General features: G+C 51.0%; 1 protein-coding gene across 3 annotated transcripts in view; it reads right to left on the reverse strand.

Annotated features, from left to right (window-relative positions):
• Positions 1 to 15,485, reverse strand: part of LINGO1 (leucine rich repeat and Ig domain containing 1) — a 176,252-nt gene that overhangs the window by 159,566 nt on the left and 1,201 nt on the right. For all 3 annotated transcript variants that reach the window (XR_004419139.1, XM_033070476.1, XM_033070475.1), the window contains exon 2: positions 2,695 to 2,853. The gene's annotated coding sequence lies outside the window, so the exon portion shown is untranslated. The remainder of the gene's footprint in view (positions 1 to 2,694; positions 2,854 to 15,485) is intronic.

Genomic DNA, 15,485 nt, shown 5'->3' on the forward strand with positions numbered 1-15,485 from the left:
CAGAAAAATGACAAAGGAGACACAGGTTTCAGCAAATCATGGGCACATCAGAAGCGATGGCTTTCAGATGCTGGCTTTGCTGCAAGACAAATTGTCTCCCAGCCGGATGCCTGACAACTCCAATAGCCCTCGGGGACTGCAGGTCTGTGTCCCCTCAGACACAGGGGGATGCACTGAGCCCACCTTCTTACACCTCTCTACTCCAGCCAGGGATAGCAGCCAGGCTGCTCCACAAATCCCTTTCCAAGCCAGTAAGAGCTGGTCCTGACCTGTGGAGACACATGACCCCTCCTTGCCGTGTCCAGTGAGGACGTACAACAGTGATGGCTCTGCATCACAGTATTGGACAAACATTCCCAAATCCCTGTCCCCACAGCAGAGCTCTGCTAGAGGAGCAAACCATGGCTCAGCTTGCTCACACATGAGCGATGGCTGGGGGGAAGGATGGGAGGTGACAGTTCTGCTCAGCTCCCAACAGCCCCATGCAGGGCCATTGCTCAGAGGCAGTGGCCAGAGCAGCTACAGAGAACTGGATGTTCTGTATCACAAGGCTGTCCTTAGGATGCTTTTATTTCCAGGGAGAGCTCATTAGTTCTGCTTGTGCAGGAGTTCAGGGTTTTTTTCTCCCTGTTACCAAGAGCTGGAAAACTCCACTGAATAACATCTCTGAGCACAGGTGGAACAAAGACAGGGCATGGTGGGGAAAGGAGCAACTTAAACCAGAGATAATAGTTATTGCTGCAGCCTCACATCACTTACAATCTCCATCTCTGTCGGATTTCCCAGCTGGACTGGTCTCTGCTTGCTCAGCCCCACTCTCCTTTGCACCAGGGCTGCAGGGCTTGGCTCTGCTTGGCTCCAAGGGGGAAGAAGATGTAGAGGAGAGTTTGAGACAGCAGGGAGCTGGGCTCAAGGCAGCCCACTGGATAAAATGGAATGCCAGGACCTAAAGGGACTTGCAAATGCACTAGGCAAGGCTCTGCCTCTGGCACTGTCACAGGAGGGGTTTAATAGAGGCACATGCTACCCAGCTGTGATGCCTTGCCAGGATCAGTCTGGAGCAGCCACCTCCTTCCCAAGCCCTGGAACTCCTCTCCCATCCCCACACGGTTCAGCACACATGGCGTGAGATGCAGCCGAGAAATCACGTACCAACAGTGGGAGATAAGCCACCTTCCCAGATATGATCACAAGCCCCATTATCTCCTCAACCCTCATGCATTCACTTATCCATCTCAGATCTATTTCTCCTTATCTAAATTCTCCTCCTGTTCTTTCCCATTTCTCACCATGGTTGGTCTTGGAGCACCACAGTTTCTCTGGAGGTGATGGAGGCAGCAGGAGAGGCTGATGCCCCGGGCAGCCACTCACCACAGCTAATGGGATAGGCTCTGATTGACTGGCCCAGCGATTGAAAGTTAATAAAATGTTAAAAGCAGCTCTATAAATCACCCATGCAGGAAGTGACCTGGACAGGAGGCCTAACGAGTTAGCAGAGGTTTTATTTAAAAGCCATTTGTCTGAGAAGTGCAACACAAAGAGTCAAATAACTCTTAGGAAAACAGCAGTGATGGAGCTACTAGGAGGAATACAGCTGGCTGGATATTTACAGCCTGAGGATGTCAGTCTTCCCAGTGCTAACTGGCCTCTGCTTAGCAGCTGGAGCATCCCAGCAGATCCCAGTTCCAAAATGAACCAGGACAAGGCAGATCACAGCTCTGACTTGTACTTTTAGCTCTCTGGGTCCACTCTGACTTTCTCACAGACCTCTCAAAAGAGGAGTCTCATGCCCATGCCTATCCTGTAATAAGCTGGTGGCACCCTCATCTTTCTCCAGGCCCCAGCTCCCCTGCCATGGGGATCACACATGGAGAAGCTGCTTTTCTCATCTGCTACTGCACACAGCTGCCATCTCTGTTTGCATGGAGAAGCTTGAAACAAGAGGCCCCAAAAATCTCAAACTCCAAAACTACCTCAGAAATTTTAGTTTCTAATCCCAATTTTCACTCCTCAGCCAGGAATACTGATTTTGCACCCATCAGGAGGGCAGTTGGGCCACATCAGCCTCAGCCCCTGCTCACTCCCCACAAGATGAGCTCTGCTTTTTTAACCTTAAAAAAACCCTACCCTCCCCAAGTACAAGGAGCAGGCAAGGGTGTTTCCCTGGGACAGGGACTTGGCCCCTTCCCAAGTGCCCTCCCCCATCCATCCCTTACTCTCCCATTGAAGGAAGCCTCCAATACCCCAAAGGCCTTTTACAGTTAGGAGGAAAGGCAGCTCATACTTGGGAAGCCTCCAGAGCATCGTTAAGAGGAAAATTATAGACAATTATCCTCAGAAGTACATCAGGGAAGCAGAGGCAGTCACAAAGTGCCAGTCCCACCCTTGCAGCAGCATAACAGTTTCTAAAACTATGAGCAGATTCCAGTGGGATACAGTCTGGAAGCAACAGGTTTCACCAGCAGCTACCCTGCCTTCCAAATCACCTTCTTTTTGAGCAAAGAGATTTTTTAATCTCTTGCTAATTTTTCTAATTGCAAGAGAAGTTCTCATTCCCGAGCCAGCACCTTTCCCTCTAGCAAGACGAGGAGGAGAGGAGTAGGTAGGAGAAGCAACAACACAAGCAACAACCTGATTTCACTGGAATTTCCCAAGTGAAATTGGGCTGTCTTTGCTTTTCATGGCCATCCTTACCTTGGGAGGGATGCAGGAGGCTGGGTGCAGGCGCAGCCAGCGATGAGCACCTTCCAGGGGAGCAGGGAAGCCTAAGAGAGCCGGGGGGCTGCGGCTGGGGGGCTGCTCTGGCGGCTCTGCAGGCACTGAGGGCAGCTCATGACTCCCGGGCACAGGGGGCTGTGGGTGGGAAGCACAGAAGGTGTCAGTCTGGAAACACACAGCCTCAAGCACACACCAAGCAAATCCAACCCCACAGAAAGGCTAACTTGGAAGTTAGGAAGGGGTAGAACTTACTACATTGATATTTTTCTGTAGTGCTCTTATTTCCCCTCCTCCCCATCATCAAGGAGAGGGGACCAGGGGGATGTGCTTAGATCTGACCCTAAGCAGATGTGGACAGCTGAAGGGGTCCAGCACCCCCTGAGAGGCTCCTGCCAGGCACAGGGTGATTCTTGGGAGCAATTTCCCAGAGGGTGCTACATGCTTCCAGCATCACTAGTGGGGAAGGAGAGAAGGCACAAGCTCGCCTGGCACATGCTGATGCACCAACCATGAACATGCAAGGGAAGGAGCCCCCAGATCAACAGGCCCAGCCAAGGGTCTCACAAGAAAAGGGGAGCTCTCTCCATTGCTCACAAGTCAAGGGGTTCCACTGACACCTAGGAAATGTTGAGAAAAAGCAGATCCTTGACCTGCTGATCTGTGATCACTCCTCCCGAATTCAAAACTGAGAGGGTAGCAAGACTCTTTGCTGATGGGGGTGGTCCATCCACCCCTTCTCTAACCAGATTCACCTTCACATGCAGCACTCTCCTCTCCAGCAAGAGTTTGATTTAATACATTTATTTAGTGGTGAGGTCCCCAAGGCAGAACTCACACCCTCTTTTTGCATCGCAAACAGTTTTGAGCAGTCAGTGTTTAACAAATTAATTATTATGTCATGGCACCTTGAAAAATAGACTGTCCTGTCCTCAGAAGAGGGGCCACATTTCCCAATTACTCCAAAGGGCACTGCCTCAGACCTTGCTGAGCAAATGGCATCTAGGCACATGGTGAGGCCAGGGGACAGGAGGGGTGGAAGCAAGTTAAAAATACCTCTTGGCTCAGGTATTTTTTAGCAGCCATCCCCTACCTGAGGTCTGCCATCCTACCCCAAGTTGGCAGCTAAGCTCAGCATCTCTCTGTCATGAAAAGTATTCACGAGGTTTGCGGTGGAGGCTGGCAAATATTTGCCAAGGATTCTTCCAAATCTCCAAGCCCGCCATGAGCTCGCTGCAAATTTGTTTGCTGATCGTGGTCCTTGCGCTAATTTGCAAATGGAGAGCAAAGAAAAAGGTGGCTGTGCAGTGTAGGGAAAGATGAGCAGCAGGATTCTATTCCAAGGGGAAGGCAACCCCACCGACCCTAACGAGGGCTCAGTTATTAACACCTGCAGCACTGGTGCAACACCCAGTTCCTGATGCTGATTGTGGCTGGGGCAGTGATCTGTCAGCACAGGCAGCGTTAGGGAATGGGAGGATGCTGCTGGGGATGGCAACAGCAGCACCCGCAGGGTGTAAGGCCAGTGACAGTCCCAGGCTGACTTGTCTGTGTGGCACGTTGCAGAGAGGTGCTGGGAAAGCATCCTCTCCCCTTCCCTGCTCCCTTCCCAAAGCGGTTCCAGAGTTCCTCCTGTGGCTTCTCCTCTGATTTTGGCACCTCACCAGGTTCCAGCCCAGGCCAAGTACATTGCTAATTAGCTGCACTAATTAATCACAGTTTCCATTGTTTACTCTTTTGTTCTCGCACAAACACCCATGCTGCCTGGTGTGGTGAGCTGCCATGGCATTCATGGAGCACCATCACAGCTGGTGGAGCTGACCCCAGGGAATGTGGGTCACTAGCTGCTGGGCTCCCAGCTGGAAACCAGAACAGAACCCATCCCTGGTCCTGCTGTAAGTGAGTTAAAAGCCAAAGCCATCAATTCTGGCCTGAAACAATGCAAGATCCACAACCCCTCTCATTCTTCCAGCCTGGAATTGCTCGTGCCAGCACAGCTCAGACCATATTTCTGGAACTTCCAGGAGGCCAGGAGCTGCTGGTGGGTCATTTAGTCCAATCTCCCTTTAGGAACTGGGATTTACTATGCCTAAAGCATGCCCAGTCATCAAGCCTGGCCTCCAACATCTCCAGAAAATCAAATTCTACAGCCTCCCTTGGCTTCCTGAGGCTGCTGCCACCAGTGTCAGGGCACAGAGTGGGCTGCAGTTCACTTGGCTCCTGCAGCCATCAGTGCCACAGCCCACTGTTCCTCTCTCCAGGCACGGGGATGGCTGACTGGCTGTCACTCCATTAGATCCCCACCAGGGAGACACCCCACACTTGCTCCCCGGAGTGGGCATAGCAGCTGGAGCTGGCACACAGCCCCGGCGCAAAGGCAGCCATCCATCCGCCTTTCCCCCAGCTAATCCAGCTGAAATCCTGCCTTTGTGCTCATCACATCCACTGCCTGAGCATAAGGCACAAGCTAATCTCCAGGAAAGCTCCCTCACCCAGGGGGGTTCCCTTTCCCCTTCCCTGGGCAGCCGTGGAGCCCCAGAGGCACGGGGGGACAGGAGGACATACTGGCTGAGAATTAACCCAACAACCACTCTGTTTGCTCCCTCTTGTCAGGGATTTTTTTAACCAGGTGTTTGAGGAGAAAAAAGACACCAAGGGGAGAAAAAAGAACTGTTCGTCCGAGGAGCCTGTGTTGTTAAATACAGAGAAATCCAAGTCTGAAGTCCAAGAGAGGCCAAGGTTTCTGGGCTTTGACACAGCTGACAAGCTAGAGCACAATGAGAAAATACGCACACAGAAATAGCCAGGCAGGATAAAGGATTTACTGCTCCTTTCACAGAAAACAAAAGAATAGGCTTAAACACTCCATTTAGAAGTGGTAAAAAAAAAAAAAAAAAAAAAGATAAAATCCAGATCTGCAGAAAGAATATTTGAGTACAGGATTACCAGGAGGTGAAACAAAACCAGATCTTGCCTGTCCTGAGTGCAGCAGGGCAGCAGCATCCCCAGGGACCCTCTCCCCTGGCCCAGCAGCATCTTGCATCACACACACACAAAACCAGGTCTGAGCCAAGCCTCACCTCAGAGCCACCCAGTCAGTTCCCTCCTGCCCTGGGTCAGAGCATGCCACCACAGCCCAGCACCGGCAGCTGTCATACCAACATCTGCACGGTCTCACCTCTGGAGCATTTCTCCTGGGCTGATTCGGGCTGTACAATTGCCCTCTTCACTCAAATCCCTCTCCAGGGTCCACTTTCCCTAGTGCCAACCACCCCAGCTAATGAGGCTGGGGCTCCCTGCCTTTCAGACAGGCTTTTCCATTATAGGAAGGCTCCAGCCTCTTGGCTGCCCTCCCTTTCATGAGGAAGTCATCTCAGAACATCTCTTGGGACCTCAGCTGAAGAGGTCTGATGGCAAGAGAGCTAGGGCTGGCAGAGGCTTTGGAAATAGCTTCCTCCCATCATCTCTCCAGGTCTGTCCTCATTGAAGAGGGAAGTTTTCAGTTCCCTCTAAGTTTCTTCTAACTTGTGATGAAAGAGAAACTCTTTGGAGAACAGACAGAAACCCAGTTTCCCTGATGAAAGTACCACAGTGGGATTTTTTGGGTTTCTTTTCTTTTGTGTAGCACCAGCCAGAAGAGAGCTTTGCAACCAGCCAGGCAGAAGGTCTTACTCTTTTCCATGGCAGGAGACCAAATCTCCCAGCTGGAGACCAGGACACAACCGACCCCTGGTCCTGCCGGGAAGTGAGTTAAAAGCCAAAGCCATCAACTCTGGGCTGAAACAGCATGAGATGCACAAACCCACTCACTCCATCCGCCTGGAACTGCCAGAGCTGCTCAGACTGTGTGAAACTCCCAGGAGGTCAGGGGCTACTGGTGGGTCATTTAGCTCCATTTCCCCTTTGGAAACTGGGATTTACTGTGCCTAAAGCACACCCAGTGGCAACGGTCAAGCCTGGCCTCCAACATCTCCAACAAAGCCAATTCTACAACTTTCCTTGGCAGCTTACAAGCTGCTTAATTGCCCTGATAGTTATGCATTGAGGGTTTTTTTGTAAAAAGCAGCTGATTTCTCAGCAGCAACAAATACTTGGGGAAGCTTTCTCTCTGGCAAACTCTCTCTATTGTTCATCTCTTTCACATAAAACGTTCCTAATGAAGAGGGAAAGCAGGATCTTGGCTTCTTTCAAAACAATCTGAAATATTATATTAAAAACATGCACTGAGTGTTGACATATTTAGTGCATTGCTTTATAAAGCAAATTGCCCGAGCTCATTCAGAGCTTGACACCATTAAGACAAAATAGAACTATGTGACTGGGAGGATACCACTGCAAGAAGTGCCACTCTGGGAAGCTGTGGAGCACCTTGGAGCAGCCAGACAGCCTTGACTCCATCCTAGAGAGAAGTGGAAGCCACTAGCATCATCCCTGAAGATGCACAAGCACCACTCAACATGCTAATGTGACAGCTACAGCAGGTTTCAGAGCATGAATCCTCCCCACCCAAAGCCTCAGCTCTTCATATAGGCATCTCCAAATATCCAAGGCTGCGAGGACATGGTATGTACCAGGCTCTCACAGCAATGGTCTGCGCTGTGGGAGCAAAGCTCAATGTCTCCCTCAACACACCAAGCCAAATCCCTTGGAAATAGGAAGCTGGCTGAGGTGGCTGGCCAGGTTTCTCTCCACACCCAGTACAGGCAGGGTCCCTACAGAGCCCCTCCTCTCCTGCAGCATCTTTAAAGTGCTCCGGGCTCCGCTGCAACAGGATTTTTCAGACATTAAACTGGCTCAGAAAACAAACAGACATAGAGAAAGCTTTCATTACAAGGCTGGTTCATGTCCAAGAGCAGCCCAGGGGCTGGCTAAGATAGGCAGTGGTGCTTTAACAGCGTCTCACCAGAGGCCAGTGTGAGCTATGGCTCCCTGTGGACTCCCAGCCCATGCCAGCTCCACACTCACTTTGGAGGAGCAGGCCAGGAGGAATGAGCAGGTTTTATGGCACAATGGCTCTCCTCCAGGGACCAAAAGCTTTGATGCTGACAAAGCCACTGCATCTTCTCCTGCTGTGAGGGTGCCCAGACAAGGTATTTCTGGGTGCTTCTGGAGATGCTGCTAGCCTCAGCAGGGACATCTCAGGGGTGATGATCAGCACGATCCCTACCTGCTGTGGGTGGTGGTCCTGGGAGGATCACATATTCCCCTCCAAGCAGGAGATCAGCACCTTAGGGAATGTGAGCAGAGAACAGGGAACACTGCAGCCACAGTGTGCATGGAGCATGTTCAGGTTTGTTTACCTGTGACCTAACTCCATCTGCAGTGTGGGCAGCTGACACAAGGACCTGGTCTCTGGGACAGGTGGGTGCAGAACCGAAGACAACTGCTGCCCCATGCCAGAGTGACACTAAAACCTCCCAAGCAGAGCACAGATCCTCAGAAAACCTGGTGTGCCTCAACCTCCTTTAACTCAGGACCCCAAATCCTCCAGGAATGTCCAGCAACCCCTCATGACTTCCACCATGTCCACCTCCCTTTGGGTTTATCAGCACCAGTGAGTGGACAAGCTCCCTGCAGTGAGACCCACTGAGCACAGGGCCTCAGAACAGATCAGGGAGATTTGGGGCTCCTCCTCATTTATATTCCCCTCCAGCCACAGCCTTCAACATGGCTGAGGAAGGCAAGGCAAGACAAGGCCTACAGAGAATGCCTAAAGATTATTTCCCTCGGATTCCAATTTATTTTCCATCATTAATGTCTTTGAAAGCCCAACACGTCCTGCACACAGAAGGAGTATGTTAAACGTGCGCGTGGTGAAGCTGCAAAACCGCGGTGAGCACGTGCCTGGGACAGGTACCCATCCCACCAGGGACATCAGCACGGCCAAGGGAAGGGCTTTGCTGCCAGCAAGCGTTGCCCTTGCTCAGCAGAAGCTGTGGTAGAAGCCACTTTTTCCTCCAGAGAGGTCCCCACTGTGCACCACTGGAGCCTGGAGAGGCAAGAGCTTCATTCGGGAAAGCGGAGCTACCACCTTTGCTGAGCATTGCACACTGGCAGAGAGAGAGCAGGGCTGGGGGAGAGTGACTTGCATGAAGGATGAGAGGAGCTGGAGTCTTCCGTAATGGAGAGAAAATTGCTTTCGCCAACTATCTGCAGTTTTAAAGCAATTACATTTGGGGGGAAGCCGAGAGCATGTCTGAGTGCTGCGCGCGTGGCAGGCATGTTTTGAAATACAAGAACCGAGTCAGGAAAAAAAAGAAAAAGAAAATGCCATTTTAAAAAAATTAAAAATGATGCAGTAGGCACTGAGAGGATAAAGTATTTATAATTCAGGGAGGGGACAGATACTAGAAGCAGCCAGACATCTCAGCAATGGGACAATTGAGAGGAGGTGGGGCAGCTTGCTCCTATCAGTGGTCCCCTTCCCTCTGAGAATGGGAAATCCTCCTTGGGAAGCTCTGAAAACACAGCAGCTGAGTGCAGCCTGGTCCAGCAGAAATGAACAGTTTGTTCTAATTAAAACACTGCTCACCCTCTGCTTCACCTGCTCAGGCAGGAGGGACGGTAACAAAAGTCACTGCAGTGAGATCAGGGTTAGGTCTCCATGGGCTGGGAACGTGCTGCCCGCACCCAAAACCCAGAGCTGCCTTAACACTCCCCCTCACAGAGCTGCAGGCTGACCCCAAACCCAGTGAGCACCCAGCAGCTACGTTAAATCCTTCTAAAACCAGACTCAGACTGGAAGGCAACAGCTTGATTTGGCCACAGATAAGAAGCTCCTTCAAGCTGTAAGAGATACTCCTGATCTCCCCTGCAGGCCGTCACCTTTCACCACCACCCTTCTCCTCTAATCTGCTGGAATGAGGAAGGATCCCAGGCCACAAGCACATCTCCACTAATGACAAAGGTGGCAGGGCCTGAGCTGCCCTCATCCCCAGAGCTGCTGCACTGACTGCTGCCGGCACTGCTCAGACATCCAATTTATCAGGAGGATGTCCCTTTTGCTTTCTGGCCACGCGCCTTCCCCTTGTCTTTATCTGCTCTGGGGACAAGTGTGGGAAGCGGAGAAGTGGCATCCAGGGCTGCTGGTGACAGAGTCCCTTTTCAAAGGATGTTGTTCAGCTGTTATTACCAACTCTCGCCAAGTGGAATTGAGACATGAAGTAGATTTGTGCCCAAGATAATGGCGTTTATTAGACAAGCTATTGAGGAGAAAACAAAAGCTAACAGTGGAGAGCCACTAAGAGCAACGCCTAAAGAGAAACCATCACGAATACAAAGAGAAGTGCTAATAGTTAGTGCTTCCCATCAATGATTTGAAACCTCAAGCAGTCCTTTAACGACTCCAGCAGAGTGAAGGTTAGTGTCACCCAGCAAGAGGTGACAACGGCGCCCTCAAACAAAGCAAAAGCAGCATCAGCAACCCCTTCTGCTCTGGTCAGGTGTGACTGAGCATCTCTGCCCCAGGGTGGCAGCCCTCAGCTCGCCTATGATCCTTTCCTCACCTTTATCAGCATCACATAACACCTATGGAATACGCTCCTAATGCATGCAAGGATGCTCCAGAGAAAGGATCCCAGGAGGGCTGCACCCCACATCCTGACCTCAGCAGGATGGCAAGGAAGGAGAATTCCATCTCTGCACCCCCCAGCAGCAACCAGGCCTCTTTTGGTAAAGCCTCATGGGAAATACCTTGAAAATCATAGATTTTCCTATTGGAGACCATCCCCTTCTTTCCTCGCCAAAGGAGACATGCCCCTGCAAAACCTTCAAATAAAAAAATGCATTTTTAATGGGAATGAAAGTCTTCCATAGGACCTTCACTGGCATGCTGGTTCACTGCCAGCCAGTCCAAGCCCCTGGTGAGATCAGCTGGAGCCTGGCACAATGCTCACACCCTGAGGCACAGCTGAGGTCTTTAGGAAAACACAACAGAGGTCATGCTGCTAAACAACAGCTTATCCGGGTCCTTGATGATTTCTCCTTTCCAACTTCCAGCCCAGACAAACATTGTAGGAAGCCCCCAAATTCCCAGCTTTGAGGCCAGCCCAAAGAGATCACCAGTTCCATGCCCAGACCTCTTCATCCCGACCCTCCTTGGCTCCAGGGCCGGGCTGGGGCAGCAGCACAGGGTGATGTGGAGGAGGGTGAGCCAGGCGAGAGCAGGAGGGCATCCATGCAGCCCAGAAGCTCCTGAGAAATTTATTGCTTGTGACACGCTGTCAAAGCGAGGCGCGTCTCATTAGTCAGAACCGAAGCAAATAAGAGGGCTCCTTAGCCAATTAAAAATTAAATAAATAAGGAAGGAATGCTCCGTGAGGCTCACCACCGCCCCTTCTGCCCTGCTGGCAAGTGGGAATCCCGAGGTAAGATGTAACACAAGTCTGAGTCACAGCTTCTCCCCTTCCCAAGATGGTGAATTCCCCACTTCCAGCGAGCAGCAGCAGCAGCTGGGAGCAGCCAACAACCACCACAGCCTGGCTGGATCTGGCACAGCCAGATGGAAAACAACAAGCATGAGGAGCCACACCTGACACTCAGGGAGTTGGAAAAGGAAAGACTTCCTTTCACAGCCCCTGGAGCATTTTGTTTCCCAGCTCTTGAAACAGAGCTCATTGACTCCTCTGAGTGTCATTCTCTGCTAAAAAATTCTATTTTTAACAGCTTTTCTTTTTAAAATGACATGGTTTTCCTTTGAGGATTAAGCTGAGCAGACATATGACTTTTTTTTGTTGGTTTTTCTTTGTTTTTTCCTTCCAAGATTTATCAGCCATTGGAGCAGAGGGCATTACAACTCCAGCTTGGCAGCAATTACAACCCTCTGGAGTTTTACACTGCCCTCCTCCTTGCAGCATCCAGGAGCAGGAGAGCCCATCCCACACCCCCAAACACAGGTGAAGGGACCATTTTGAGCAGGCACATATGGGGAAAGTTCAGTTTCCCCAACACAAGCCAGCTTGAAATTTTACAAGAGCAGAGAGGTGCCTGTTAGCAGCAAACATTCCAGCTCAGCACATTCCAGAGGGGCACTGGGGGAACCTAGGATCTGCAGACAGACCCATGAGTGTTGGATGGATTGGTGGGGCCACCTGAGCAGAAAACAGGTCTGACCTCCCAGGGGGAGGCACCCTGAGAAGAGCCCTCCACCCATACAGGACCCAGTGAGGCAGGGTGCAACCTCAGACCCAAAGGATGCCATGCCCAGGCGAGATCCCTGTGCAGGGCAGACAGGGACACCCCTTCTTCCCACAGCACTCCCAAAATTCACCCCTTAAAAAACAGCACAGACCTGAAACACGAGCCCAGCCCAGCAGCATTTCCCAAATCAAACAATAAACAAGGAGCCGCTGGTTGCAGGTTTCCCTTACGCTGCAGGTCCTGATTAATCCCCACAGTAAACACAAAGGAAAAAACCCACCCTAAGGGGGATGCTGTCTGTTCAAAGACACAAACGGATGCTAAAAGTAGACAAAGAAGCCAAGCAGAGGCATGGAAGGTTTGGGAGCAGGCAGGGAGTGGGGAGAAGCCCATGGGCTCCAGTGTGGGAAGGAAGAGCAATGGGAATTCTGCCAGCCAAGCCCAGCATCCCCTAACTCCTGGAGCTATCCTACACCTGGGCATCCCCTCATCACCCCCAAAACATCCCAGCCTGAGCAAGCTCTTCCCTTCTAGTGGTCCCAAAGGTCAGGCAAGTTGGTTGGGGCTCTCAGGATACAAGGCTCTGGGGGAATGGTCAGGCAGAAAAACAACACTTCCTCTTACACAGATGGGCTATGACCCCAGAACTATCCCCCAGGGCTAATGGTGCACAAAGTTTAATGAGAAATGGACATTTGAAGCTTAACAGCTCTTGCCAGCAGATTCCCCCTTCTCATCCCACTGATGCTGCTTCCCATTCAAAGCACCCAGCTAATTAATTACAGAACACAATCCAATCAGTCAGGCCATCCTATTGCAGTTAAAAGCATTTAAGAGATAATGCCATGAAACTCCAGATGGACTGGCCTGACCCCAGACTCTGACACCACTGGGGTGCTCAGGCTATGCTGTTGCTCCAGCTGATGTCCCAGATGCAAACACACTAGGAAAAACTCTTCAGCTTTGCAGTTCTCCGTGTGGGCTGGGTTTCTGAGTACCCTCTGACTTGACCAAGAGATGTGCTCCCCTGGTCCACTGGCACTTTGCCCCAGGGCAACCTGGGCTCACTGCTGCCTTTGGAGCACACACCAGCCTGGCTCAACACAAGTGAGGGAGATGCCACCTGCCCTACTTCTGGCTCTGAATTGGCTTTCAGCGTGGCAGAAGGACAGACCTGAAGGCCAGATGCCAGCCCATCTTCTCCTCACTACTACTACACACACCCCACATAGTCAGCTTCTGCAGTGGCTGCCTCGGGGTGTCATGCAACGCTGATGCCAATGTGCCAGGACAGCCTGATCCTTTCACACCTCACCATACAAACTCCACTCCTCCTCCCTACCACACCAAGTACAGAGAGAGGACAGCCCCTGCTCACCAGTAGCAGGGACTGGCCTCACTGGAGAGGAGCTTTGGTGGCAAGTGGATGTAGGAGCGTGGCTAAAGTGATGGGATGCTGTACAACCAGCCCTTTACTGTTATTACTGTTAGCAGTGATGTGCAGATCTGCAGACAGGATGCTCTCAGCTTTGGAGAGATGGCCTATATCTCCTCCCTGGGCTAAAAGTGTGGGTGTTCTCCCTTCTCAGCACTTCATTTATTGGTTGAAGTTATCAGACCCCTTTGACAAAGCTGGGGGCTTGCATTAGCTCAGCCCATTTGGTCCTGAAGGCCACTGCAGAGCCCCAGCAAAGGTTCATTCAGCGGGTGTGCTCCGTACCACAAGCAGCCTTTGTTTCTTCATCACACCCATCTGAAGCCCAACCCCATCCACATATGGCTGGGATCCCTGCTGATTGCCAAGCTGCTCACTGTAAAGGTATTACAGGAAAAACTCATGGTGCCAGATCCTGAGCATCCTCCCAAGGACTCAGTGTTGTTATGCTGCTCCGTGCCAGCTGTGTCCCAGCCCTGATGTTTGATGATGAAAGTGGCTGATTCTGTGATTTACTGATCCTACCCTTGGTTAGTTTTGACTTCCCAGGGTGAGGATAAGCTCTTGGATTTGCAAACATTTTAAGGATTGTGGTTTTAATTTTTTTCCCCTTTTTGTGTGTGCAAGCATCAAAAGCTCTTACGCCTTGATCCAAAGCCCAAAGTCAAGGCGGGGGATATATATCAAGTCTAAATATGTTCCTGTCACAGATGGCACCAAAAGATTGTTATAGTTGAAATGAGTGAGGGTTCTACTCTTACTTGGTCCAGTCCATCTCCCAGATGCTTGATCTCCAAGGACAAGTGAGGAGGAGCCTCTGCTCCTCAATGTCACCTCCAAAATGCCTTTGTCAGAGACTCAGGTACAGTTAACTATGACAAAAGACAGAAAGCCTCCTCTCAGAGCTGGCCTCCCTCAAGTCATCACTAGCCAGGTACCCAGCACTCCTGCATCAGGTCACAGCACCAGGAGTATCCACAAGGTTTTCACCCAAGCAACAACCAACAAGTTTCACTAATGCAGATTTGCAAAGGAGGAATGTGACTCTGGCAGGACTGGAGCATGGCTACAAGCAAATGGCAGCGTTCACCAAGCACAAGCATGAAGGGGATGCTGCCAAAATGACATTTAATAACTGGGTCTTCCTGAAAACACCATCTCAGCACAACTACAAAACTCACTTTTTGTTTACTACATGTCCTCTCACAGTGTCAGAAAAAGACACGGCAATTAGCAAGGGGGCTAGAACATGATAGCTGTAGATGAGACAGGACCAACCCCAGACCTCTAATGCCAGCCCCTGTTTTGTGCTTGTAGGAACTGCATGAGGGCTGGCTTGTTGCACCCAGCACTGAAATGAAACACAGCTAAGCCATTATCTAGGACCCTAAAACAAGGAACCTAACTACAATAGCACAACACCATGACTTCACCAGAAAATCAGGATACCACGTTCCCTCCAAGGAGCCAAAAGAGACGGGGGCACTTTTTCTTTACACCATCTGGGAATGAGCACAGAGAAGAGCTCAGCATATATGGATAAAAACAAAATAAATAAAATAAAATAGGACATCTTTCTTCCTCGTGCTGGACTGTCCAGGCTGATGACAGGGTCTGGACATAGAGAAGTCTCATTTTGTGGTAGCATTATGGCCATTGTGGGATGCCACAGCTGGAGGAGGTTCTGCTTTCTGATCCAAATGTGGCTCCAGGGACCAACAGGAGACAAGAGATGAGCAGACAGATGCTCTGTGAATCCAGCACTGCAGCCCAGGCAGGGTGGAGACATCCCCAAGGCTGGAGACATCCCCATGCCATAGCTATTGGGTGAAGGAAGGGGCTCTTCTCCATGGATTCAGAGAACTAAAACTCTTCACATGCTTGAGAGCTCCTGTAACCATTGCAGGGATTTTGGCAGGAGGAGGGAGGAGAAGCTGTTCCGTAAGCCTTGAGGCCAGCACACCTCACTTGCCTTAGGAGACAGCCCCAAAGTGCCCTGGTTCTGGAGTAATTCACTCATTCTCAGCTCTCAGATGACCCATAAAACAGGGTGCATCTCCCGGTGGCCCTGCAAGAAATCTCATGGGAACCACTGAAAAGCTGAGAAAGCTGTGGGACTGAAAACACATCAGCACCTCCCAGGTTACAGGATGGACCTGAGGTTGTGCTACCAGCCTGGAGCACCCGCTGTGCTCAA

Source organism: Catharus ustulatus, chromosome 12, assembly GCF_009819885.2.
Source record: "Catharus ustulatus isolate bCatUst1 chromosome 12, bCatUst1.pri.v2, whole genome shotgun sequence".
Lineage (NCBI taxonomy): Eukaryota > Metazoa > Chordata > Aves > Passeriformes > Turdidae > Catharus > Catharus ustulatus.